Raw genomic sequence first — 27,873 nt, forward strand, 5'->3', positions numbered from 1 at the left:
AGCAACCGTTCTAAGCCTTTCCAATTTAGCCGGCATTGGCTGTTCGCAGGCAGTTGTTCAGTGGAGCTGCTACTTGTGTGGATGCTTCAGGTAAGTTGGCGCAAGGGGACACGGCGCATTACCAGCCGCCCGGACCCTGTCTCATCTCCCCACACCAGCAATTCCTGCGGTCCTGTCTGCATGTCCTGCTGCCTCTGTGCCTCACTGTCCTTGTCCACACCCGCACTATGAATATCATATCATCATAATTGGGAATTATGATTTTTGGTGTCTGGTCTGTTACTTCCCTCCCACCTCCACCTGTTAACCATGTGCAGTAAATTAGTCACCGTTTTTATTTTATTAAATTGTGCCTTTTCTTATGCCTTATGCTTTTATCTTTCACCTTGGCTTGACTTAAATTATTCTTTTTTGGAATCTTGTATGAGCATGGTGATTGGGAATTGGAGCCAAATCCAATATAACTATACTTTTTTCTAGTACTTTTTTTTTGTTGTTGTTTTTTTTCCATAAATCAATTATGCATTATTCTTACTGTGTTTAATTGAGGGCTCACTGACTATTTTGGCAGTGATTTTACTGGCAAGTTTAAGGTTAGAGGAGGTTCACCTTCAGGTTAACTTTTAATGTGTTATAGAAAGGCATATTCTTAGAAACTTTTCAATTGGTCTTCATGTTTTATTTTTTATAGTGTTTTTTAATTATTTGCCTTTTTCCAGCTTTTAAATTGGTGTCATTGACCCTGACATAAATGATTGTTCTGTGAGGCTACAATTTTATTGTTGTTGTTTCTTTTTATTAACTGCTGCCTTGTTGCCAGGTTGAACTGGACTCTAGCAACCAGATAACTAGGGAGCTGAAACCTAAATAATCAAAATAACACAAATATCAAATGAAGACCAATTGCAAATTGTCTCATAATAGCACTATCTACATCATACTAAAAGTTTATTTAATGGTGAAGTTCTCATTGGAGATTTTTGCAGTGATCTTACTGGCAATTCTTAGATAAGGGAGTACTGAATGGCATTTCTGCAGTGGGTGTGGGTTTTTTTAATTATATTTATGGTCATATTTATGGGGGGGGTAAATGTGTAGCTGCGCTGTGTGTGTTGTGTGTAACTGTAATGGTACGGTGATGGTATTGGGGGACAAGCTGTCTGTGCAAGATGTGGAGGGCCCACTACGAAGTGAAACAAGGGTAGTGAAAAGAGAACAAAAAGAGAAGCAACATTTTGCACTTGCACATTTTATTTATGCTTATCTATAATGTATATGATTGAGGGCCTGTGTCCTATGTGCACATAGAAATGCCCTGTTGCCAGTGCAGCAGTGGAATTATTTTTTTTTTTTTTAATTTTTTATAAAGTTTTTATAATCTGACAGCATTGTCTTTGCTCTCAGTGGATAATATATATGGTTGTCTAGTACTCTACCTTAGCAAGTCCCAGGTTGCTAAGGTAATTTGGACCCTAGCAACCAGATAACCATTAACATTCCAAAGTGGAGAGTTCCTGAACAAATAGTAAAATAATTAAACGGCTACAAATAAAAAAAAAAAAAAAAGGAGACCTATTGCAAATTGTCTCTCGGCATCATACTAAAATGTAACTAAAAGGTGACTAACCCCTTTAACATTTGCCAGAAAACAATAAGAAATATTGTGTTTGTGTAGTTTTGGATAAATTTTTACTTTCCTTTATGTAAAATGCAGAGAATTTCAAATTCAAAAATTTGATTCTGCCCTCACCTCTTGCTCCTTATGCCTAACTCTCTAATCTATTATCTAACTTGTCTCTTGCTGTTTCTCCTTAGTTCTGAAACATGCCATATGACCTTCCACCTGGACTGTTGTGCTAGTCCCCCCCAAGGATCAGTCTGTTTGGTAACATTCACTCTAACTTCTGCTGACTTTACACTGGATATCTCCTGGGGTTTTCCTGTCACTCATATTCCTCATATATGGGGCAGGGACCTCCGTCCTCTTGTGTCTTTGACTCTTATCTTATTACAATTGTATCTTTTATTTATTTGTGCTTATTGTAATACTTTGTATTTATCTATTTTAATACCCCCTGTTTATATTAATGTATTCTACTGTACAGCGCTGCATACATAAGTAGCGCTTTATAAATAAAGATATACATACATACATACATACAAAACCATTAACCCTTTAAGTGCCAGCCGAATTCGTCATTTCGGTTCCCCCCAGTGCCAGACGTTTTTTAAGCATTTTGTACTCATTCACTTTAACAATGTTTTTTGGTAGAAAAACCTCCATGAAACTAGGGAAATTATATATCGTTTTTTTCGTCACTAATTGGGCTTCGACATACATACCAAATTTTATAACTTTTCTGGAGATATGATGTGTATTTTGGGTGAAATATGTAAAAAAAAAATAAAATTATGAAAAATTTCTGTATATTTTGAGTTTTTTTTCCATAGAAAAGTTAATTTTACACACTTTTTTTTGTTGTTTGTAAAAGCCCTGATACTCCCAAGTCCAACGATACCAAATATGTGGTGGTACCCCACAGTTCCTGTCCAGAAGTAACCCCCAAACTAAAGCAATACTTTGTACAATATCACACCAGAACAAAGCAGAAAAGCGCTTGTAACAGTTAATGCAGCATAACTTATATGTAAATCTAAAATATCCCCTCATGTTTGGTATCTTTAGAAACTACAGACCTTCAGGTTTCTAGGTGCAATGTAGTTTTCACTCAAAAGCCAAATACCTTTTGTCAGTGCATTGTGAAATTTGGAACTTTTTATGACATTTTTTTTTTTTTCTAAAACGTAAACTTGGACGCATGATCAAATGTGGATTTGACAAAAAAAAATCTCATAAAAATTTTCTAACAAAGGCATATTTGAAAGACAAACTTCTCCTGAATAAAATGATGCCCCATATGTATGGGTGCACATAAAGACATGGGCACCAAACACTCCAAAGCAGGGGCAATGCACAAGGGCAATTACAGCTAAAAATGTGGGGGCTGCGCTCTATATGCACTTCCTGCAGTTTTTCAGTGTTAACCCCCCTACCTGTGAAATAACCCCCACAAACTATATATTTCTGAAAAGTGCACACCTTCAGCTATTCAGAGACACCACTCTTCTCTTTCTACATGGAAAATTGTGGCCGCAGTCCCTTGCAGAAGTCAGCGCTTTGGTCAGAAATCAAGGAAAAACCAGATAAAAAACCTAGATTTCTCCCCAAAATCTCCATGGCAACTACCAAAAACTTACTAAACATCAATCTGCAAGTTCCCCTGAATAAAACGATACCCCATATGTATGGGTGCACATAAAGACGTGGCCACCAAATGCCCCAAAACAGGGGCAATGCATAAGGGCAATTTCAGTTGAAATTTTGGGGGCTGCGCTCTATGTGCACTACCTGCAGTTTTTCAGTGTTAACCCCCCCTAATTGTGAAATAACCCTCACAAACTATATATTTCTGAAAAGTGCACACCTTCAGCTATTCAGAGACGCCACTCTCCTCTTTCTACATGGAAAATTGTGGCCGTAGTTCCTTGCAGAAGTCAGCGCTTTGGTCAGAAATCAAGGAAAAAACAGATACAAACCTAGATTTCTCCCCAAAATCTCTATGGCAACTACCAAAAACTTACTAAACATCAATCTGCAAGTTCCCCTGAATAAAACGATACCCCATATGTATGGGTGCACATAAAGACGTGGCCACCAAATGCCCCAAAACAGAGGCAATGCAAAAGGGCAATTTCAGTAGAAATTTTGGGGGCTGCGCTCTATGTGCACTACCTGCAGTTTTTCAGTGTTAATCCCCCCTAATTGTGAAATAACCCTCACAAACTATATATTTCTGAAAAGTGCACACCTTCAGCTATTCAGAGACACCACTCTCCTCTTTCTACATGGAAAATTGTGGCCGTAGTTCCTTGCAGAAGTCAGCGCTTTGGTCAGAAATCAAGGAAAAAACAGATACAAACCTAGATTTCTCCCCAAAATCTCCATGGCAACTACCAAAAACTTACTAAACATCAATCTGCAAGTTCCCCTGAATAAAACGATACCCCCTATGTATGGGTGCACATAAAGACGTGGCCACCAAATGCCCCAAAACAGGGGCAATGCAAAAGGGCAATTTCAGTTGAAATTTTGGGGGCTGCGCTCTATGTGCACTTCCTGCAGTTTTTCAGTGTTAACCCCCCATACCTGTAAAAAAAACCCCACAAACTATATATTTCTGAAAAGTGCACACCATTAGCTATTCAGAGACGCCACTCTCCTCTTTCTACATGGAAAATTGCGGCCGCAGTCCCTTGCAGAAGTCAGCGCTTTGGTCAGAAATCAAGGAAAAAACAGATACAAACCTAGATTTCTCCCCAAAATCTCTATGGCAACTACCAAAAACTTACTAAACATCAATCTGCAAGTTCCCCTGAATAAAACGATACCCCCTATGTATGGGTGCACATAAAGACGTGGCCACCAAATGCCCCAAAACAGGGGCAATGCAAAAGGGCAATTTCAGTTGAAATTTTGGGGGCTGCGCTCTATGTGCACTTCCTGCAGTTTTTCAGTGTTAACCCCCCATACCTGTAAAAAAACCCCCACAAACTATATATTTCTGAAAAGTGCACACCATTAGCTATTCAGAGACGCCACTCTCCTCTTTCTACATGGAAAATTGCGGCCGCAGTCCCTTGCAGAAGTCAGCGCTTTGGTCAGAAATCAAGGAAAAAACAGATACAAACCTAGATTTCTCCCCAAAATCTCTATGGCAACTACCAAAAACTTACTAAATATCAATTTGCAAGTTCCCCTGAATAAAACGATACCCCATATGTATGGGTGCACATAAAGACGTGGCCACCAAATGCCCCAAAACAGGGGCAATGCAAAAGGGCAATTTCACTGAGCTCTATGTGCACTTCCTGCAGTTTTTCAGTGTTAACCCCCCATACCTGTAAAATAACCCCCACAAACTATATATTTCTGAAAAGTGCACACCATCAGCTATTCAGAGACGCCACTCTCCTCTTTCTACATGGAAAATTGCGGCCGCAGTCCCTTGCAGAAGTCGGTGCTTTGGTCAGAAATCAAGGAAAAAACAGATACAAACCTAGATTTCTCCCCAAAATCTCTATAGCAACTACCAAAAACTTACTAAACATCAATCTGCAAGTTCCCCTGAATAAAACGATACCCCATATGTATGGGTGCACATAAAGACGTGGCCACCAAATGCCCCAAAACAGGGGCAATGCATAATAATGGGGCTGCAATTTATGTGCACATCTCAAAGTTTTTCAGACAAAATTGCCCCTTAACTGTAAAAAAACCCATATAAACTATACATTGATTAAAAATAGACAACTTCAGCTATTTAGAGACACCATTCTTGGTCTGAAAAAAAATATAAAGTTAGATTTCTCCCCAAAATCTCAACGGCAACTATCAAAAAACTTGCTCAGTATCAATTAGCAAGTTACCCTGAATAAAATTACACCCCATATGTCTGGTTGCACATAAGTACATGGCCGCCAAACCTGAAAATGCACTCTATGCACCCCTTGCAGTTTTTTACTTTACCCCCCCCCCCAAATAAACCCCTAAATTGTACTTTACTCACCTATTTCTGTTTTGTGGAGCATCTTTGATTTGAGTTCCATCTTTCCTGTGGTGTTATGATACCAGTTTTTTGCTTCTTCCTACACTACTTTAGAAATGACAAAATCTGCACCACATTTAGAAGGATATTTGCCAAAAAATCCATAGTAATTTGGCCCATAAATGATGCAAATGTCCTTAGAAGTTGCACTAAAGGTTAGGAATTTAGGTGCCAACAATAAAGCTTGGGGCATTAGCATCAGAGATAAAATTATGTGCACCATTACGTGCCGTGCAGCAGTCACCAGTGGCACACCAGTATTACGCAAAGTTTTTATATTTAGAGAGCCACTGCAACTTGTGTAACCTAACCAGAACATACAGTAGATATTCAATTTGTACTACAAGCACAAAAAACCATAATGTATCTGTCATCCTGTGCTCAAGAACCTTTGCAAAAAACTCAAGGCCTACACTTACAGTAGTTAAATGCTGCCCAGAAATGCAAAGTAATATACAAAACTATGCACAGATAACTGCGCTGACAGGCAAGCTTTTGAGGTGCCAGTAAAAGGACTTGTGGCATCAGCTTTAGAGATAAAAACATCTCATTGATTCATCACACACCACAAGTTTTATCATGCGCCCTGTCAGTCACCCAGCACCTCAGTTCGCTATACCAACAGCACAATATAAGTCCTACCCCATAACCAAAGAAACACTGCAACTAGCCTGAATAACCATAGCTCAAACACAAAAATCTGAATGCCCAAGAACAAGTCTAAACAACCACAAGCTACAAGCACACTTTGTTTTTCTGACAACCTGTGCAAAAAACAAAATCACACACCATAAATCCCTACTTTACTAAAAAAAAAACAACACTTTTGCCAATATGACACACCTTACCAAACTTTTCATCACATATATCTATAACCTAGTTATAAGTAAAGTACGGACCTGCCAGAATAGATAAACTCAATAAATAAAAAACAGCGTCACTTTGCCAGCACAGCTAAGTTTGGAGTCCTGAAACCTTGTGCATAAAAACCTAGAACATGCCAAGTTCACTATTCTGATATGCTAAATCCTTATTCCACCAACAAACCCAGAGAACCATAACCTACCTATAAAAACACAAAATTCAAGTCCTCTCATAGTGTACCACAGTATGGTACACTTCACAACATGGGTGGAAACACAAAGCAGGCTTGCTAGGACACTTGGGACAATAATACCGGACATCTCGCCTAACACCCTTGGAACGGCAAACCTTACATTTTCTCTGGGCATATGTTTTTTTAGGTGTTGGTGGAATTTGTGCTATAAAATGCTTACCCACCATTCGGGCAACATTGTCATTACCTGGCATGTCAGGAACCTCCTCTACATCACCAAACAACAAGGAAGGGAGCAACTGCAGCAAATAATTGTAATAAGACAATCTGGGGCCTGGTACTGCCGCCTTGTAAACGACATAAGAATTATAAAGGGCCATTTGGATCATATAAATTGCTGCTTTTTTGTACCAGGCCCTGGTTTTTCGGGTGGCATTATAATAATGTTGTATTTGGTCGGATTTATCAACACCACCCATATGCTTACTATATTCTTTACTACACAGTGGCTTTGTTTTTGAGGGCCTACCGCCACTTCTGTGTTGGACAATCATGGTCTCATCGTGGATAGTAGTAAGCATAAAAACAACTTTGGTGTCTGAATATTTTATGGCCAAGAGCTCATTGCTTCTTAGAGCATGTACTTCTCCACGCTTCAGTTTCTTATCCAGCAATTCCCTGGGCAGTCCTTTGCGGTTACGGTTGACTGTGCCGCAGGCTGGGGTGTCCAAAGAATTTAGGGCTCTAAATAAAGGGATGCTTGTGTAAAAGTTATCCACGTATAAGTGGTAACCTCGGCCCAGCAGTGGAGTTATGAGCTCCCAAACAATTTTACCACTGGTAGTCAAGTCAGTGGGACAACCGGGGGGGTCCAAATTAGTGTCCTTTCCCTCATACAGCATGAAATAACTAGTGTAGCCCGTGCTGCTTTCACAGAGTTTGTAAAATTTCATCCCATAGCGAGAACGCTTACTTGGGATATATTGGCGAAATTTTAGGCGCCCTTTGAAGAGCAAAAGGGACTCATCAACACAGACATTTTGGGAGGGGGTGTAAACCTCTGCGAAGCGCTGAGACAGGCTATCTATAAGGGGCCTCAATTTATAAAGCCTGTCATAACCGGGCTCATTAGGGGCAACAGCCGTTGTGTTGTCGTTAAAGTGAAGAAACCGCAATAAAATTTGATAACGGTTTCTTGGCATAACGGCTGAAAAAAGAGGGATGGAAAGGACTGTATTGGTATCCCAGTAGGAAGCTAAAGAATTACGTTCTACGAGTCCCATTGCCAATGTAAGAGCCAGGAATCTTTTTATTTCGTTTATATTTGTGGGATACCATGCCTGGGCTCTTGAAAAACCCGGTAAAGGGTTGCTGGCAAGATACTGCTCAGCATACAAATTTGTGTAACGGACCATGTCCTGTAGGATGGCCTCTGTAATATAGAGATTAAAAAAATCTATAATTTCAAAATTAGTGGTGTCCACACTGAGGCCAGGGACTGCAGTGAAAGGGGGAATTTCAGGGACATAATTACAGGGAGGCCCCCACGCAGGCTCTCCAACTGCTGCATCAGTGCTACCCTCACCCTCTTCTACTTCCATGGGTACATCTTGGGCACTACCACCAGCCTCTGCCTCTTCAGCAGTAAGCGTGCCACCACTACTAACCTCTGCGCTAACCGTGTCACTATCGTCTATCTCTGATTCCTCAGTAGAGTGGTCAGATGGAACATACTCAGACCCAGAATCGCTAAATTCTTCTGAGCTGGAGTCCATGCAATACCTAGCAGCTTCCTCGGTGCTGTAAAACCGTTTGGCCATTGTGCCAGAAATATACCGACAACTGCAAATCTAGCAATCAGCAGGCAAAGTGAAAACAAGCAAGCAAAAAAAAAAAAAAAAAAAAAAAAGCAGCAAGCAAGACAGCACTTGTAATAGGAGAAGCTAGAAAAAAAAAACCTCACTGTAACCTTTTGATAAACTCAAGCCAGCAAGGGATGACCAGGAGTTAACCTTTGGCAATAGAAACTACTAGAACAATCTGAACTTAGCACCTCTGGATCTTTCTAGAACAACTGAAACCAAATGGAATAAAACCACTAAAAGCAATCAAAGAACAATAATTACAATGAAATCGGTGGTCAGAGCCCTGGATCCACCAATGTCACTGCAAAAGCAACCTTTTAGGGGCACTAAATACACAATAAAGAACAATGCAAAGATAAAACACCATAAAATCAGTAAATTCAAATAAAACCACCCAAACCAACAAAAGAACAATAATTGCAATGAAATCGGTGGTCAGAGCCCTGGATCCACCAATGTCACTGCAAAAGCAACCTTTTAGGGGCACTAAATACACAATAAAGAACAATGCAAAGATAAAACACCATAAAATCAGTAAATTCAAATAAAACCACCCAAACCTACAAAAGAACAATAATTGCAATGAAATCAGTGGTCAGAGCCCTGGATCCACCAATGTCACTGCAAAAGCAACCTTTTAGGGGCACTAAATACACAATAAAGAACAATGCAAAGATAAAACACCATAAAATCAGTAAATTCAAATAAAACCACCCAAACCTACAAAAGAACAATAATTGCAATGAAATCGGTGGTCAGAGCCCTGGATCCACCAACGTCACTGCAAAAGCAACCTTTTAGGGGCACTAAATACACAATAAAGAACAATGCAAAGATAAAACACCATAAAATCAGTAAATTCAAATAAAACCACTCAAACCAACAGAAGAACAATTATTGCAATGAAATCAGTGGCCAGAGCCCTGGATCCACCAACGTCACTGCAAAAGCAACCTTTTAGGGGCACTAAATACACAATAAAGAACAATGCAAAGATAAAACACCATAAAATCAGTAAATTCAAATAAAACCACTCAAACCAACAGAAGAACAATTATTGCAATGAAATCAGTGGCCAGAGCCCTGGATCCACCAACGTCACTGCAAAAGCAACCTTTTAGGGGCACTAAATACACAATAAAGAACAATGCAAAGATAAAACACCATAAAATCAGTAAATTCAAATAAAACCACTCAAACCAACAGAAGAACAATTATTGCAATGAAATCAGTGGCCAGAGCCCTGGATCCACCAACGTCACTGCAAATTCAGCACCCAATAGCAATAAAAAAGTTACAGTGCAATAGAATAATTCAAAAACAGAAATCAATTATGAAAATGCCAAAAAAACACTAAAATGCAACCAAATAAATCAGATAATTATAGAGCAAGATCAGAAATAAAGTTTTAGTAAAAAAAAAGACTGCCAAAGAAAGCAAAGAAAGAAAGAAAAGAAAAGAAAGAAAGATTTTTTTTTTTTTTTTTTTTTTTTTTTTCTAAGTGTAAGTGTGTGTGTAAGTGTCTGTGTGTGCTTGGGAAAGTTGTAAATAAGTGTGTATGTGTGTAAAAGTGTAATAATGACAAAGATAGAAGAAGAAATGGAAAAAAAAAAATAAAAAAAATTTTTAGACAGTTGAGATAGAAATAAGCAAAATAAACAGTGGTTAGAGAGTTGTAGTTCAGCTCACACAATGCAGGCAGGCAATCAGGGCGACCAATCCAGCAGGAAGGCAGCAGGAAGGCAGCAGGGGGGCTCCAGCAGTCACATGTGCTCAGCAGGAGTGAAGAGGCGACGCGGGGGCGGCGACATTTAAAGGGACAGCAGTGGACACGTCATCAATGCGTGTCCACTGCTGTCATTGGCTGAGGGACCGGATCGGTGCGGCTCGGGGACCGGATCCGTGAGTATGTGTTCATTCGCTCGTTGCCTAGGGGGTTGTGCAGGCTTTACAAGCGCTGCGCTGCTTTAAAAGCGAGCGCAGCGCTTGTAAAGCCGACAGTGCCATTGGACGTAGATTCTACGTCCCATGGCACTTTGGTCCCTTGGTACCTGGGACGTAGAATCTACGTCCCTTGGCACTTAAAGGGTTAACTCAAGAAAAAAAAATAGTGTACCTGCTTTTTGATCAATTTTTCCCCTTTGAGACCCCTCCTTATTGCCCCGAATTCTTCAGAACTCTTTCTGGCCCATTTTCCCTCAGGTGGTCCAACAGCCAGTTACTCTATTTCTGCAACATTTTTAGTTTTTTTGGCATTATTTTGGGAAACAGAAATGATTGGAGGGCTGCCTTTTTGTAAAATGTAATGCCATGTCTGCTATTTGCTGTCTGATTTTGTTCTCCACTCAGGTTTTCCTGTCTGTTGCTTTGATTTCTGTCAAACAAATTTTTTTTTAATGTATACAAACTTGCTGTATAGTCAGTGTTTTGTTAGTCTATTATACCAGTTAGGGTCCTGCTGCTACTCACCCTGGTATTTGTAAAACTGCTATATCGACTGTTTTACTATTTTAACTTTACTACTGTTACCACTTTATAGCTTATTGCTATATTATATTATATATATTATATATATATATTGCTTGTTGTCCTCCTGCTACACCCTGATGTATGTTATCTTGTTTCATGGCCTACTTTACCACATGTGGTCCTGCTTTTAATCTTCCTGGTGTATGCAAACCTACTTTTTTTGCCTGTTGCCATTTGTGTTCATCCTGCTATGCACCCTAATGTATGTAAACCTTCATTATGGCCTATATTACTACTTGCTTGCTCCTGTCACTATTCCCAATGTATGCAAACTCTCTTAATAGCTGCTGTAAGATGGTATAGAAAGTCACTGTACTTGACATGCCACAGCCTATTTTGTATCCCAGACCTGGCCTATTGCCACCTGTGGTCCTCTTGCTATGCACCCTCATTGACGAAAACCTGCTTTATGGCCTATTTTACCATTTGTGGTCCTCCTGCTACTAACCATGATTTATGCAAAATTACTTAATTGTCTATTTTACCACTGTGGGTCCTCCTGTTACTCATTCTGTTATGTGCAAACTTTTTTCTGAACAGTTTAACCATTTAGGGTCACCCCACTAGTCCCTATGATTTCTTTTAATGGGTATTAAATGTAAGCCTTGTAGTCTTCCTACTACATAATCATACATTATGCATGCCTATCAAAAGGGTAGGGTACAGAGGAAAAGGGGGGGGGGGTGGTATCGGCTTATTATTTCTGTAACATCATAATAGTCTGTGATAATAAATCAAGATCTGACCAGTCATTACCAGTAATCCTTTACTTACAATATTAGAACACATATTCTCTATGAATGTAGTGTCTCATGTGCGAAGTAGGCCTGAAATTATTGCTTAATGTGGCAGATTAATATTTCTGTTCAAGATTTTGTAAAGTTTAACCAGGGGGTCCATACTTTCCGGACCTTATTGTGTCATATATGTTAATTTTTCCATTTGCCTAATTTTTTCTGTATTTTCTAGCCATTCTGTGTATGTAGGAGAGGATGTAGATTTCCACTTTCTGGGGATTAATGATTTCGCTGATTGGAGAAGATGGGGAGTGAGAGGATCTGAAAAGGTATTGCTTTTTTCTGGTATTACATTCAGAAGGATTAAATACGTTAATGATGGAATATTACTTTACTTTATTTATGGCCTCTAGCGTTCAAACATGCTTGAAACATCTCCAACACATTAGAGCTGCAAGGCTCCATTCTGTGTAGTTTAACTGGTGTATAGTCCCACCTAGTGGTCAGTTTGTAAGTAGCTTCATTTGTCCTAGAGGCTCAGGAAGTGTTGTGTATTCATTTAAAAAAATTCTGCTCCTCAAATCTTCTGACAGTGTAATATTTTATCCTTTTTCCCAGGCCAGACAAAAAGGTTTGGGAGTTTGGAGTGGAGTATTTACAAGGAGTTAATAGACCTAAAATAGGGGTTTATAAATAAAAGAAATAAATCATATTACTATATTACTTATATTACTATTTCAAATCCAGGCGCCCTGAGGCCGCCCCCCATTCGCGCCGCCGCCCCCCCCCCCGGCGCGCATGTGCGAACAAACTTTCCCCCCACTGTGCCGCAGCAAGCGCCCATGTGCGCCCATTTAAACTCCCATATGGAGCAGTGGGGGGAAGTCCCCATTGCTCCGTATGGCCACTAAATGTCAAAATTTTGTTGTGGCGGGGCGGCATGCCACCACTAAAACTGTGCCGCCCTAGGCCCAGGCCTTTGTGGCCTTGCTACAAATCCGGGCCTGGATGGAGGAGGCTGCTTGGTGGTCAGTCTGAGACTGAGATTTTTTCTTTTTTCATTGTCAACTGCAGGTTATAGCCAGCAAGTGCAGCTCCTTGACCACCTCTGATGAAGCACCCAATGGTGCGAAACGTGTTAGGAGAGTGGAGTATGGGTACCATGAGGCACTGGGATGCACCTGTTTGTCGCTTGGTATAGTATGTTTGCTTTTTTTTTAATTGTTTTGTATCATTTTGAGCCAATAAATGGTTGTTTATATATATTCAGGACCTATCAGTGGGATATAATTTACAGATTCTCTTTCTTAATCTACTAATAATATTGTTGTCAGCTAATGGAAAAAATCTCCAGTCTGGAAACATTTCACAGTGAAAGAGGATGACTTAACAAAAGCAAAATGTAGTATTTGCTCACTAGAATTATCTTGAGGAGGCAAATCAGTAAACCACATCACCACTGTTAAGACATTCAACAGGTTATTAAAAATATAAGTATATATAATTATATAATTATATCTCTATCTATCTATCTATCTATATTTTTGCTGCGGGTACAACCAATATCACACTTCTAAAATGACTGGCAGCACATCTGCAGAGGTTTCCAATTCTGTAATTGCAAGTTCAGAACACTTGTGTGAGTTGTGTTCAAACTGCCAACTTTAAGCAAGCAACAATTAATAAGTTAACAAAATCAAAACATTGGTAGCCCTCTGATAACCCTCAGGCAGTTAAAATTTACACTGCAATTGGTAAGATGATGGCAGATTTGCAGCCTTATTCAGTTGTTGAGGATGCTGGATTTACTGAACTAGTGAATCTTCTAGAGTACCAAAGTACTTAATTCAATCTTGTCATTTTTACACAGACAGAGTAATACCTGACATGTATGAAGGTGATAAAGCAAGTTAGCTATGCAGTTGACAGAGCAACTGCTCTAGCTTTCACATGTGACACATGGACATCAGAGTACACTATCCAACTAAAAAGGGAAGTGTTGGGTTGAAAAACATGACGTCACTGAATGGGCTCTGCCCACTTTCTCTGGCCTCTGAATGGCAGCAATTTAAATTTCCCCACTGAAAGTCAATGAGTGACATCTGATTGGCGGTTGGTGGCTCCACCCCCTTTTTCTAACTTGGAACTGCAGTTACCCAGTGACTAACTCTGCAAAGTTTAGGGACCCTAGGATTAATAGTTAAAGAACAGCAGCATTTTAAATTTAAACCAATACAATTCAATGGATGAAATCTAATTGGGTGTTAGTGGCCCAACCCACTTTTCCTATTTTTGAACTACAGTCCCCCAGTGACCAACTTTGCAAATTTTGGGGACTCAGGCATAAAAATTGTGAGACTTGACAGCATTTTACACTTCACCATATAAGTAAATAGGTGAAATGTTATTGGCTGTTGGTGGCTCCGCCCACTTTTTTCTAACTTTAAACGGCAAATACCCAGTGACTAACTCTGGGAACTTTAACAACCCTGGAATTAATATTTATATAATGGCATCAGTTTAAATATAAACCAATGAAATCGAATGGGTGGAAATGGATTTGCTGTTGGTGGCTCCTCCCACTTGTTCTAACCCTGAATATGTAGTCATCCAGTGACTGACTGTGCAAAGTTTGGGAACCCTGACATAGTGTGAGAAAAGCAGCATTTTAAATTTAAACCAAAAAAAATCAATAGGTAAAGTCTGATTGGCTGTTGGTGGCTCCACACACTTTTTAAAACCTAAAAATGCAGTCAACTAGTGACCCTGGTGTTAATACTATAAGAATGGCAGCAGGTTGAATTTCCCCATTGAAAATCAATAGTTAAAATCTGTTTGGCTGTTGGTGGCTCCACCCACTTTTTTTAACTCTGAACCACAGTTACCAGGTGACTAGCTCTGCAAAGTTTGGAGACCTTAGTATTAATATTTAAAGAATGGCAGCAGTTTAAATTTAAACATATGAAGTCTATAGCTGAAATCTGATTGGTTGTTGTTGGCCCCACCCACTGTTCTAAACTTGGAACATAGTCACCCAGTGACAAACTGTGCAAAGTTTGGGGACCCTGACATTAAACATGTGAGAATGGCAGCAGTTAAAATTTCCCCACTGAAAACAATGAAAGAAATGTGATTGGCTTTTGGCGGCCCCGCCCACTTTTTCTAACCTTAAGTACGAAGTCACGCAGTGACTGGCTGTGCAAAGTTTGGGAACCCTGGCATCAAACCAATAAAATTCAATAGATGAAATCTGATTGACTGTTGGTGGCCCCGCCCACTTTTTCAAAACTAAAACTGCAGTCCTCTAATGACCAACTGTGAAAAGTTTGGGGACCCTGGGGTTAATACTGTGAGAATGGCAGCAGGCTGAATTTCCCCATTTAAAGTCAAAAGGTAAAATCCGATTGGCTGTTCACAGCTCTGCCCACTTTTGGGCGTACAACAATCATCATATTTTTATTCAGGCTGACCCCATGACTATGTGATTCAAGTTTGGGGAGTGTAGCCTCAAAGCTGTAAGGTTGGCATCAGTTTAAATTTTCCCATAAAAGTCAATGGGTAAAATTTGATTGGCTGTTGTTGGCCCCTCCCACTTTGCAGGTTTTTTTCAAAAAAAAAACTTGAATGCGTCCCAGTGACTACGCATTCCCTTCTTGGGGCTCATCAGTGTAGTGAAGGGTTTTCTGATCAGCTTAGGTAGAGCCAGGACAAGCCCATGTAAATGGGACTTATCTAAGAGCCTAAAGGAATTTCTTCCTAGAATCCTGTTATGACATTTGCATACGTATGAGGCGGTCTCCTCAACCCTTTTAGCTTGTTTGTGTATCCCCACTCCTGGCTCTACCTAAGCTGATCAGAAAACCCTTCACTACACTGATGAGCCCCAAGAAGGGTGAACCCGGTCTGTAGTTGGGAATCTGATCAGTTATTATCCTGGCTTTTGCATTGAAAACCCAGTGGGTCAGCATTAGTCTATAGGATAAACCCATGAAAATGGGACTTATCTAAGAGCCTAAAGGAATTTCTTCCCAGAATCCTGTTATGACATTTGCATATGTATGAGGTGGTCTCCTCAACCCTTTTAGCTTGTTTGTGTATCCCCACTCCTGGCTCTACCTAAGCTGATCAGAAAACCCTTCACTACACTGATGAGCCCCAAGAAGGGCGAAACCGGTCTGTAGTTGGGAATCTGATCAGCTATTATCCTGGCTTTTGCATTGAAAACCCAGTGGGTCAGCATTAGTCTATAGCAGGGCTGTCCAAATGGCGGCCCGTGGGCCGCATGCGGCCCTCGGGCCCCCTCTGTGTGGCCCCCCACCTGTCTGGCTGCTTTGATGCCTTACCTTTGTGTAAACTTTAAATGGTATCAGTACTGAGATTAACTGCCCCCCTGCATGGTTCTCACCTCAGATTCAGCCTGTAATCCCCCTGTATTGTTTAAACATGTAATCCCCTGTGTTTTTCACACCTTTTAGTTTCTGCATTGTTCACCCCCTGCAGTGTTCACTCAGGCTGTAATCACCCACATTGTTCACCTCTTCACACCTCAGACATTGTATGCATTGCCTGTCCTATGTAAATGGGACTTATCTAAGAGCCTAAAGGAATTTCTTCCCAGAATCCTCTTATGACATTTGCATACGTATGAGGCGGTCTCCTCAACATTTCCCACCCTAGGCTTATACTCGAGTCAATAAGTTTTTCCAGTTTTCTTAGGTAAAATTAGGTACCTCGGCTTATATTCGGATCGGCTTATACTCGAGTATATACGGTATTGACTTTCAATGGTGAAATATAACCAACATACTGTTCTTCGACTTAAATGTATTCTTCCGCTTCTTATTCTTAGCGCCCCCCATTTTAGGCTTCCCTCCTACAGTTTTAGGGGTACAACACCCAAACTCTCTGCACTTCTTCATCCTATAGCGGAGCAGGTTGCTTGTGCTTTTCTAAGTGATCCCGCCCCCTGTCTTTTTGTGGCGCCGCTCCGAACACCCCAAACTTATTAACTTGAGTTAATCTCAAGCTGCAGGCATACCTTCAGTTATCTCAATAGTGCCCCTAAGTGTCCCCATATTTCGCCTGTTCAGATGATCAGAAGCCAAACAGGAAGAAAAAACTCTGAGCTGTGTAAAGAAAGTTCCCTTAATGCCTCACTCCTGCACCGAGACCAAGACCAGCTACTCAGTAAGCGCATGCGCAGGGACAGGAAACTGAAACACACCTTACTACCAAGCTCGTGCCTGTGTTTGCGCAGCGCACAGTTAGAGAATGGTAGAGTAGGTCGCCCTCACGTGTAGGGAGAGGGAGAAGATTTGCGCCAACACGGCGGCCGCAATAGGCGAGATATAGCGTTTACTAAAGTCAGAGAGTGCAGGCAATATACAGGCTAAGAAGGTAAAAAAAAAGGTAGCGATCAGCTACAGGGACATGAGGCCTTTCTAGTTATAGGGGGGGGGGGTTGCACTTTTAACCCTTTCCTTCTCCTTTAAAAAAAAGTTTTCAACGGCCAGATTTATCTCATTTAATGGGGAAAATTAAACTGCTGTCATTCTCACACAGAGCCACCAACAGCCAGTCAGATTTCACCAAATGAATTTTATTGTTTTAAATTTAAAATGCTGCCATTCTCACATGGAGCCACCAACAGCCAATCAGATTTCACCAAATTAATTTTATTGTTTTAAATTTAAAATGCTGCATTATTTAGGCCAGGGTCCCCAAACTTTGCACATTTTGCACAGGGTTGTTTGCAAAGTCACTGGGTAATTGAGGTGCAAAGTTAGAAAAAGTGGGCAGAGCCACCAACTGCCAGTCACATTTCACCTACCGTATATACTCGAGTATAAGCCGAGTTTTTTAGCACTAAAAATGTGCTTAAAAAGTGAACCTCGGCTTATACTCGCGCTTATACTCGCATATATACGGTATCTGGATTCAATGCATAGCTGCGCGCGCCCTAACGTGCGTGCTGACGCGCGGCATCGTTGCCGAGGGGGGGCTTCTCCTTACAGGTATGAGCATCAGGGCACCGATCTGTAGCGCCGCTTTGTGCCATTTCATTATTATATTGGGGTATTCGCTGAGCTCTCAGGGCACCAATCTCTAGCGCCGCTTTGTGCAAGTTGAAGCTGCTCCAAACTAATGGCGCCTCCGGCCCAACGGCGCAGAGCAAGGGAATGGTGTGCGGGCTGAATGCACAATTACAGTTTACATTCTTTTCTGCAGGTAATTCTATCCTTTGCTACAAGGCTCGGCTTATATTGCTTCCAATGAATTATTTTGACATTGGGAATGTCACATCCCTCAGACATAAGGCAGATATTATAGGAGGGGTGCAGGCACTTTCACATAAGGATTTCCTTGTATGTCCCCCCATATTGCCAACAAAGGGGCCATAAAGTGGGGTGCAATCCAATGCAAACACCATGGTTCCCACTTTCAATGGAGCCCCACAGAACAGTAGCTGCACACAGAGGCAGTTGTGCCCTACATACCCATCCATAGGCAAAATGGAACAATATATATGATTGCCCCTTATTGGGGGCAGAACAATCCTATTGGGTTTATTTCATGGTTAAATGATTCCCTATCTTGCTATCTTGCTCCCTTCCCATTGTTCTGCTGATTGGCTGCTGGGGGTGAGGGGGGGATATCACTCCAACTTGCAGCGCAGCAGTAAAGTGTGCCTGAGTCTGAGCTTTCAGAAGGAGCCAGCGCTACATTAGAACTGCTTTCAGGTAACCTATTGTTTCTCCTACTCCCATGTAACTGGGGGAGTCCCAAGCCGCACTTGGATTTCTTACTATTGCGTGCTATTCTGATATATACTGGGAGCTGCTATCTTGATGCTTTCACATTGTTCTGCTAATTGGCTGCTGGGAGGGGGGTGATATCACTTCAACTTGCAGTAGCGGCTGCATTTCCCACCCTAGGCTTATACTTGAGTCAATAAGTACCTAAAATTAGGTACCTCGGCTTATATTCGGATCGGCTTATACTCGAGTATATATATGGTATTGACTTTCAATGGTGAAATATAAAATGCTGCCAGTCCTGCAAATTTTATTCCAGGATCCCCAAACGTTGTACAGTTTGTCACTGGGTACTATAGTTCAAAAATAGAAAAAGTGTGCAGGGCCAACAACAGCCAATCAGATTTCAGCAATTGAATTTTATTGGCTTAAATTTAAAATGCTGTCATTCTCATACTATTTATGCCTGGGTGACAAACCCACCAACCGCCAATCACATTTCACCTATTGACTTTTGTTGGTTTATATTTACACTACTGCCATTCTTTAAATATTTACTTGCATTACATTCGTTGTGCCAGCTATCTTCATTCTTGTTCCGGTAAGGGTGTCAACTCTCTAGGCCATGCACAGAGTTTAGTACTGGAGGAGGCATGAGTGTGCTAGTGGAATTTCAATCAGCAGTTTAAATATCCCTATTAAAAATCAATGTGATAAATCTGATTTGCTGTTTGTTGCTCCACCCACTATTTCCAAACCTTGAATTATTTTCACCCAGTGACTAACTCTGCAAAGTTTGGGGACTCTGGTGTAAATAGTATGAGAATGGCAGCATTTTAAATTTAAACCATTAAAATTCAATAGGTGAAATCTGATGTTGGCTGTTGGCTCTGCCCACTTGTTCAAACTTAAAACTGCAGTCCCCTAGTGACCAACTATAGTAAAAACTGTGAGAATGGAAGCAGGTTGAAAGCTAATAACCTAATCTGCTGTTGGTGGTTCTGCCCACATTTTTTAAACTTAAGTACTTAGTCACCCAGTGACTGATTGCATGTTTATTGAGTGTAGCAGCAATGTTTTGGGGACGTACCCCTTTGTCAGACATCCATTGAATTTTATTGGTTTAAATTCAAACTGCTGCCATTCTCACACATTTAAGGCCAGTGTCCCCAAACTTTTCACAGTTGGTCACTGGGGGACAGGGTCCTCACACTTTGCAGAGTTAGTCACTGGTGGACTGCAGTTCAATGTAAGTAAAAGTGGGCAGAGATGCCAATAGCCAATCAGATGTTACTTATTGACTTGTGGGGAAATTTAAATTGTTCTCAAACTTCCCTTTGTAGTTACATTTGAAATAATATATCTGGTAATGCCATCTAATCATTTCTGTCTGCATCCTTGAGCTGTAATAGTGTGAGTTTTTATAGTAGTATCCTCTAACTGACTCTGGATTATTGAGGTGGAATTAGTTTTTTGGGCCTGATCTATTTCTGGGCTTATTTATCAGTTGTCAAGTTGTATGAATTCGACTTCAGTTTTCAAAATCAAATAAACTCTCATATTGAATGCTTGCTTTTTAATTAATAAGTAAAAGTAGTCTGAATAAAAACCTCAAATACCTTGACATTTTTGATTTTACAAACTCAAATATTCAAGTTTAAAAATATGCCTTGACTTTGCCTAGGACAACTCTAATTGACTTCTACAGAATCTCGCAAGCTTTTAGATGACGGATTTTTACTTTCGAGTTTTAAGGTTTTTTGCAATTAATAAATACCAGACATTCAAGTTTTTGAAACATAATTAAAATTTTAGTGCAAAAAAATGAAAAGTAAAACTGCAGCACATCCTTGTTGCAATAGGTGAAGAGTGATTTTTTTTTTTCTTTCAGGTCAGATGGACAGGCATAGCAAAGTCCATCTGACATAATAATAAGAATCACTCCTAATGGTTATTGTACTGCATTTAAAGTGTTTTAGTGACAATTTACTACTCTTCCAGTTTATGGGAGTTTAGGGTAGTTGCAATAAACAAAAAAGGAAGTGTGGGAACGTTCAATTTCTTCATCACATTCTCCAGTAGGTGTTTCACATGGGTGACAAGACAAAGGATCTGCATTAAGCTAATTTTTGGTAAGACTGAACTAGACCAACCGAGTCACCCAGAAATGTTGAAGAGCACCAGGTTTAAGAGTATGTGCATAGATATAGTTAATATCACAAAATTCTTGATAACTAAATGTTCTAAAAACCTTTTGGTTATTGCCCAAACCCTAGCTACCAATTCTAGTTTAAAAGAACTATGGTTTTCTGGGTTCTGCTATGATTGATTTAAACTTTAGCTTACATAAATAATCACCCTTTTGCATCCTTCTTTATTCAGAGTAAACACTAAAGCCAATACTTGAAGACTTTCAGCAGTGCAAACAATAAATGGAAGCTAATAGTTTGAAGTTTGAATATGAGCAAGAACTGGGACTGAAAAGGCTTGATGTTGAGTATTGTACCAATGAGCAAAAAATATAGACTGCAACTTTGCTTCTCTTTTACAGGCCTTTTGCATAAAAGCTGATGTAGGAGATAAGCAATCCTATTGTACATTCATACTGTTTCAGGTATCTTCCAGTCTGGAATTGCTTTTACTTTTTTTGGATCTTGTGCCTCTCTCTGCATAAACTATATATAGGAAATACTGGTCAGGAAAACATTTTTCCTAGGCTTTATTTTAAGTCCAAATTCTTTTTATTTTTACCCCTGTCCCCGTATTTTGCTCCAAAAATCTGGTCACCTTACCATGGCATTATTCTAGCATTATTGTTAGCCATTAGACAATACCAGGCACATTTGTTTTCATAAATGGGCATTTTACTTAATATGTGCATGCCAATAGGTGTTACAAATGTTGTTTTCTCTTGGTGTTGTTCTTCTACAGGTATTTGCTAATTTTGCATTGCCAGGTCAGGTGTGCAAAAATGTTTAGCTTGGCCTAGTGTAATTAGTGACTACTCCACTGTTGGTATTTGGTATGCTTCTTATACATACATAGTAATATAGTAATTGAGGATGAAAAAGACACATGTCCATCGAGTTCAACCTTTTCATTTAAATTAAATGAGACTTAGTAAAAAGTCTAAATAAGTAGTCGTTATTTGTGACCCCTGCTGAACCACAGAGGAAGAATATGTATTAGTTTAAATCTTGTTCCTGCATTAACAATTGTTAATTTACACATTTACACAATTGTAAAGACCCATTCGTTTGGCCATCTAATCTATTGGTCCTCCGGCCAATGAATGGATCATTATTGCTGCTAATGTATGTCGGGATGAGTACCACACCAAAGCACAAATATGCTTCTCGAATGGTTAAATCAAACATGCCTGATCAATATCTGCCTGATTATCAGCCATATATAAGTTGGGCAGGCCTGTCAGCTGGCACCATACAGGAACCAGTAAGTTGCTGACTTGGTTCAGAAGTCCCGGGCCACCAGCTTTTGTTGGCGTGTGTATGATTACATTTGTTTGAGTTTTTGGGACATACTTTAGAATTATTTTCTCAAACCAGTTACATCTTTTTGTAACATCACAGTTTCTGTTGTCCTACACAATCTTCTATACTAGCAAGTGAAGCTATTTTCACTGTAGATGGTGGTAACACAGCTGCCAGTTACATTACTAAGTGAGTCTAAATCATCTTCTTGAACTATGTCCTAAACCTCTTTTAATGCCTGTTGCGGTAAAGTGTTCCTTAGCTTATCTTTCTCCCTAAGACCCCTTGCTTTTCATCTTTTCAGTTTTCTTAGATTTCCTCGAGACCATGGCAATCTATTGTTTTTGCAAGCATGCTTGAATGAGTTAATGCCGGTTGTTGTTATTCCTTAGATTGTTTAGCAGGACACCAGCAAATACACATAGTTCAGTTTATACAGTTTTTACATCAGTTTATAATTGGAGAGTGTGTTGCAATAGATGTACTCGCTCAGTCTTGGTTCCAATGTACCAGCTGTTATGCTTGAAAACATCCAAAAGAACTATGAAACTGGTGAAACTCCTTCAGGCCTCAGGGAAACTTCCTTCTAATGGGCTGTCTACTCCTCCATTGGTTCCCACCAGAAAAATTATCCTAAATTACTCGCTGATGACTGAAAGTGGTACAACCACCATTTCAGCAGTTGCAATCTCAAAACTATAGGACACTCAAGACTGGGAGAATATGAAGAGTGGTCATGTGGGATACTAGAGTGTAGTGCTGGAGTTAATAGGCAAGTGAGGACTTTTTTTTTTTTTTTCAAGTACAGGTACTGTTTTATTATTACAGAGAAAAGGGAATCATTTAACCATTAAATAAACCCAATAGGGCTGTTCTGCCCCAATAAGGGGTAATTATATCTTTTTTTTTTTCAATTCTTTATTTTCCAATTTTTGTATACGGGAAAGGGTACAGAAGGAAAAGGGGAGGGTATGGGGAGGGGAACATTGTTATTGTAAATCTTTTTCGTTTCTAACAATTGAGTTTTTAGCAATAGCATTCAACAAGTCATATCTACGTATTCATTTATACAGTAAGAATTCTATATGCAATTTTCTGTAAAGTCAAGAGCTGATCTGAATGACTGAGATTAACCATTATAAAGAGTTTAGATAATTTAACCACGGTGTCCAAATATTCCAGTAGTGTGCACTTTTATTATGTATCATACATGTTATTTCCTCCATTTGTCTAATGTCATTTGTGTTATTTAGCCATTCGGTAAAGGTGGGTGCCTCTGTGGATTTCCACTTTCTTGGGATTAGGGATTTAGCTGATTGCAATAGATGAAGGGTAAGTGGATCTGATACTAGAACGTTTTTACCTGGATATATATTCAGTAATATTGGGGCCGGTTCTTCTATGGCAAGTGAGGACTTTTACTGAGAGCGAGAGAAGGATCTGCAATTAAAGAGGATCCTGGAAAAATACCTGAAAATATATTAAATTTGTGGCTCAAATTCTTCCACCACAAGTGATCATACTTGTTTGTGTGCCTAGGGCACCCAGTCAGCTCAGACTCTCACTGGGTTAGTGTAAACAAATGAGACCTAGCAACCCTGCTAGGTTGCAGAGTTCATCTGTTTGGGGATAGTATTTGTTCTCAATACATTTACAGAAAGGTGTTGAGAGTAATTCAAGGGGCTTGTGGCAGGTTTCATCAAAGGCCTGCAACAATTCCTTAAGAGCACAATGCAAAATGTACCCTTTTTTTGCACTTTGCATACTACGTTGTACAACATAAATGACCCCATAGGCTATTGCCATACCGTGCCAATTCTCGGCCTCTGGAAAAACGCAGGCAGGGAATCAATGCCCTTGCTGGCATCCACCTAGGTGCAGCAGGCACACATGGCGGCTTACACCACGGAAATGCATTCTCATGTACTCATGTATATACCTTCACACTGGCCGACACAATGGTTCCAGGTGCAGACAAGGAGGATGATGACAATTTACAAGCTGATTCTTGGCCTGTGGAAAAGGCCTCTGTATTATTAGCCTAATATCTTACAGCTGCAGGGCTGGATTAAATGAGACTGCACTATTGCTTGATAACATTGTGACTGTACAGACACAATGTGCAAATAGCTCCCTTGAATCAGTGATGCAAGCATTCAAAGCTTATTTTTAGGTCAAAGAAAATGTTAGAACTAAGAGCAGCTAACTGTAAATTCAGAGATCAGGGGAGCTGTCTGAAAGACAAAATTGTTTTCAGTATAACAAATCCTCTCTTAACTGTATTCATGTCATTTCTTTTTTAACTTTGAAAGTTACCTTTTGAAATAGCAATAGATATGCAAACCTAAACAAATTATTTAATCTCAGACCATTGCAATGGTGCCACTGGTGAAAGCTATATTCATGCTATGCAAACCACACCCAGGGAGGCACAACAAGTCCCTTAGTACAGTAAATGCAAGAAATTAAAAATGTCAAGGCCAGGATTTCTCATACAGTCACACACAGTTACAAAGTTACCCCCTAGTGTATCATGTCTACAAACAGACCTATTTATACACTAATATATATAGTATATACTGAATTAACTGTAGATCTTCATAGTGAGTACTTTATTTGGTTTAGTAACCACTGATTGACACTGTCTACAGTTACACAACTTGTTAGCCACAAAAATCCCCAAATCCTTCTCTGTTAAGGATGTCTAAACACATTTATGTAATTTCTACCAAAGTGCAAAACCTTTCACTTATCAACACTGAACTTAATTTGACGGTTTTCTGCCCATTTCTCCAATTTAGCCAAAATGCTCTGCAAAGTGGTATCCAGCATGGAACCCGTAGTTTTCTACAGCTTAGTATTATCTGCAAAAATAGAGACAATACTTTCAATGCCCATCTCCAGGTCTAATAAACAATTAAAAGGCAAATGGCCAAGGACAGACCCCCGTGATACTACTATTAACAACACTGGTTTAATTAGGAAATGTTCCATTTACCATCACTCCTTGTAAATTATCAGTTCTACATCCAAGTACAAATATTATGTTTCAGTCCAAAATGCATTAATTTAATCAGTAACCTTATGCCTGATACTATATCAAATGCTTTAGCAAAATCTAAGTAGATTACATTCACTGCCATCCCAGAGTCTAGGTTTCTGCTTAGCTCCTCATAGAAGGCAATTATGTATGTATGTATGTATGTATATGTATGTTACTAATTAGATTAGTCTGGCAAAATCTATTACACATATAACTATGCTGACACAAACTCATGGTATTTTGATCTGCAATGTATCCAAGTATCTTATCCCTTATTACCTCCTTTGCTGAAGCAAATACCATGCCAGGATAGGGGACATAAGAGGTTATGATTTTATATTGCAGGCTCTGAGAGGTGTCCACTGGAGTGGTGTCCCACAGTTCACTGTAGTGTCAATACTATTGTACTGCACTAAACATTCTTCAAGATATTTCTGATGCAGGGGTTCACTAATTCTCAAACACCAATACGGTCGATTGATCGAGCCTAGCCTGACTACTTCCTATTCAGAAGGAAGGCTAGGCTCGATCAATCAATTGTCACATAGTGGATGCAGCTCCTTCCTTTGCCATATCGCCGTAGTTCAACTGATAGGAAGCCAAGTTTTAGCAGGTATTTTCTAATAAAGCTTTCAAAATACTAAGTGGTTTGCAGGATAGGGCAGTTATTGGTGCAGGGTAGAATAGCTTTTTTACTTAAAAAAATTTAGTGTTACATTTCCCTTAAGAGGAAAGACAGACACAGGACTGGTGGACACAATTGTTGAAGAATTAAAGAACATACCGGTAGGTCTTAAGATGTAGTAACGCCTCAAGTAAAGTGTCTCGGGAAGAACAGAAGATGCCTCATGCCACACAATGTACAATACAGCAGGGAACTTGTCCATTTATATGACACACCCGAAGACCATACTGAAGTAATGGAAGGTCTTAGTTATGAGAACAGGTTGTTCAAGTTATGATTGCTGCAGAAAAGGCACTTAAGGGTGGATATTTTTATAACTAATGTATATATAAATATAGAAAGGCACCATACGTACATTCTCTGATGCTTTATTCCCTCTAGCCAAAAAATACTAGGTAGCCAGAACAAAGTAAAATAGAAAAGCACATATTCAGTGAGTCAGTATACTGTGGAGCATTAACATTTCAGATTACAAATGTGTTAATTCTAAATATATTTTTTTGTTACTATAAGATAAAGTCAAATAGCTTTTTAATCATAGGGCAAAACTAGCCAAGTCCCAGAGTCACTTGCGGCTGAGAGTGTGTAGTTTTCATGACACATACAATACCAGCAGTAATCATTGTAGCAGCCTATGTCATAAATTAAACCATCAGGGACAGATCCCTTACTGCAAGCTCTCCTTCTTGTTTCACATTTCCCACTCTTCTCATGGTGTTATCTTACTGTGTCACTCCCCGGCTTCCCAGCTTCCCACAAAGCAACTTTCCATTGGGTGCTTCAATACACGGAATATGGGGGGCCTTAGAACAAATGGGCTTTGCTTAGAACAAAAATATAAAAATATATAATTTAAAAAAAAAATTAAATTTGGAATATAAATACATTTTATTTCAATTTTCTAATTTACTTGTAGAAAACCTCATACTGGGGTTAGAAATACTGTGGAAAGTAATCATTATGACTTTGCCCAAAAAGTGAAATCTTGGATTTTGCTATAATATAAATCATCATTCTAAGAAATATTCTGCGCTAAATGCCTGCCACCAGTCAGATTCAATTCTGTTGCATATATATTTATATCTGTCTTTATCTTCCTCCCTTTCTTCCCACAGAAGGCAGAAGGTTTGATACTACTTTGCAATTCTTTTCTACAGGGTTCATAAAAGAAGCTGGAGGCAATTCTCATTAGTTTTTTTGACATCTTGTATCACTTATCTAAGGAACAAGCAAACCGAGAGCAGTTGCTTTGATCATGGCAAAAGTAAAAAGAGTGCTAAAAAGCCTATGAAGATTTAAAAAGTGGGATAGACTTTCCTGTGGCTTGTTTGAAAGAACTAAGAAGATTTAAACTTGCCAGAGTTGCATGCATTAAAGAATTGTTAACAACGCAGAATTTTTTTTTGTTCACGCGCCTTTAAACAGATTCATACAAAGTTCTTTATCTGAATGATTTTATTACACTTCTTGGCCTAAACCCCTTATTAATATTTGGCTGCATTTTTGTGGATTCCTTTCTTGTTCCTAGAAAATCCATCAGTCTGTTGATGTCACCCTGTGTATATATCCCCTTAACCCCTCTATATGGCCAGTGTCTTTTTTAAAAAAAAAAAACCAATAAGTTATTGCTGTACACAGAACTATTGATGAAAAAACTTGATTTGTGGAAAAAGTTCACAAGACTGCAAAACATTTCATGAAATCATGAAAATAGTGTTACCCTTTCCTCTCTGTTCCTACCCTTTACAACTGTTCATAATAAATGTCTACAGTGTTACTGATTTCCTCTGGCAGCAGATTTTCCATCAATATCCTACTGTCTAGAAATCCTTTTTAAATATATAAATAAATATACATTTTTTTAAAAAAAATAAGCAAATAGTAACCACTTTAGAGTTCCATGAACTGTATAAATGCCTTCTGGTTTTATCTGGTAAGGATATCCTAGTTGACTTCTGAACTTAGGTGACTCCTTCTGTATTTATATTTACAATAGAGCATGCAATATTCCATATACAGGTATGTGACCTGTTATCCAGAATGCT

The 27,873-nt window shown here is 39.5% G+C and overlaps 1 long non-coding RNA gene across 2 annotated transcripts; it reads left to right on the forward strand.

The window, feature by feature from the left end:
* Positions 1 to 17: 17 nt before the first annotated feature.
* Positions 18 to 27,873, forward strand: LOC101731526. Of its 2 annotated transcripts, none has more exons than XR_004222334.1 (5): positions 18 to 90; positions 1,816 to 1,885; positions 12,087 to 12,183; positions 12,929 to 13,054; positions 26,986 to 27,873. It is a non-coding gene; the product is annotated as an uncharacterized LOC101731526 (long non-coding RNA). The 2 variants fall into 2 exon arrangements; XR_001924448.2 differs by having other exon boundaries at positions 12,929 to 13,049.

This window comes from Xenopus tropicalis, chromosome 4 (assembly GCF_000004195.4).
Source record: "Xenopus tropicalis strain Nigerian chromosome 4, UCB_Xtro_10.0, whole genome shotgun sequence".
Lineage (NCBI taxonomy): Eukaryota > Metazoa > Chordata > Amphibia > Anura > Pipidae > Xenopus > Xenopus tropicalis.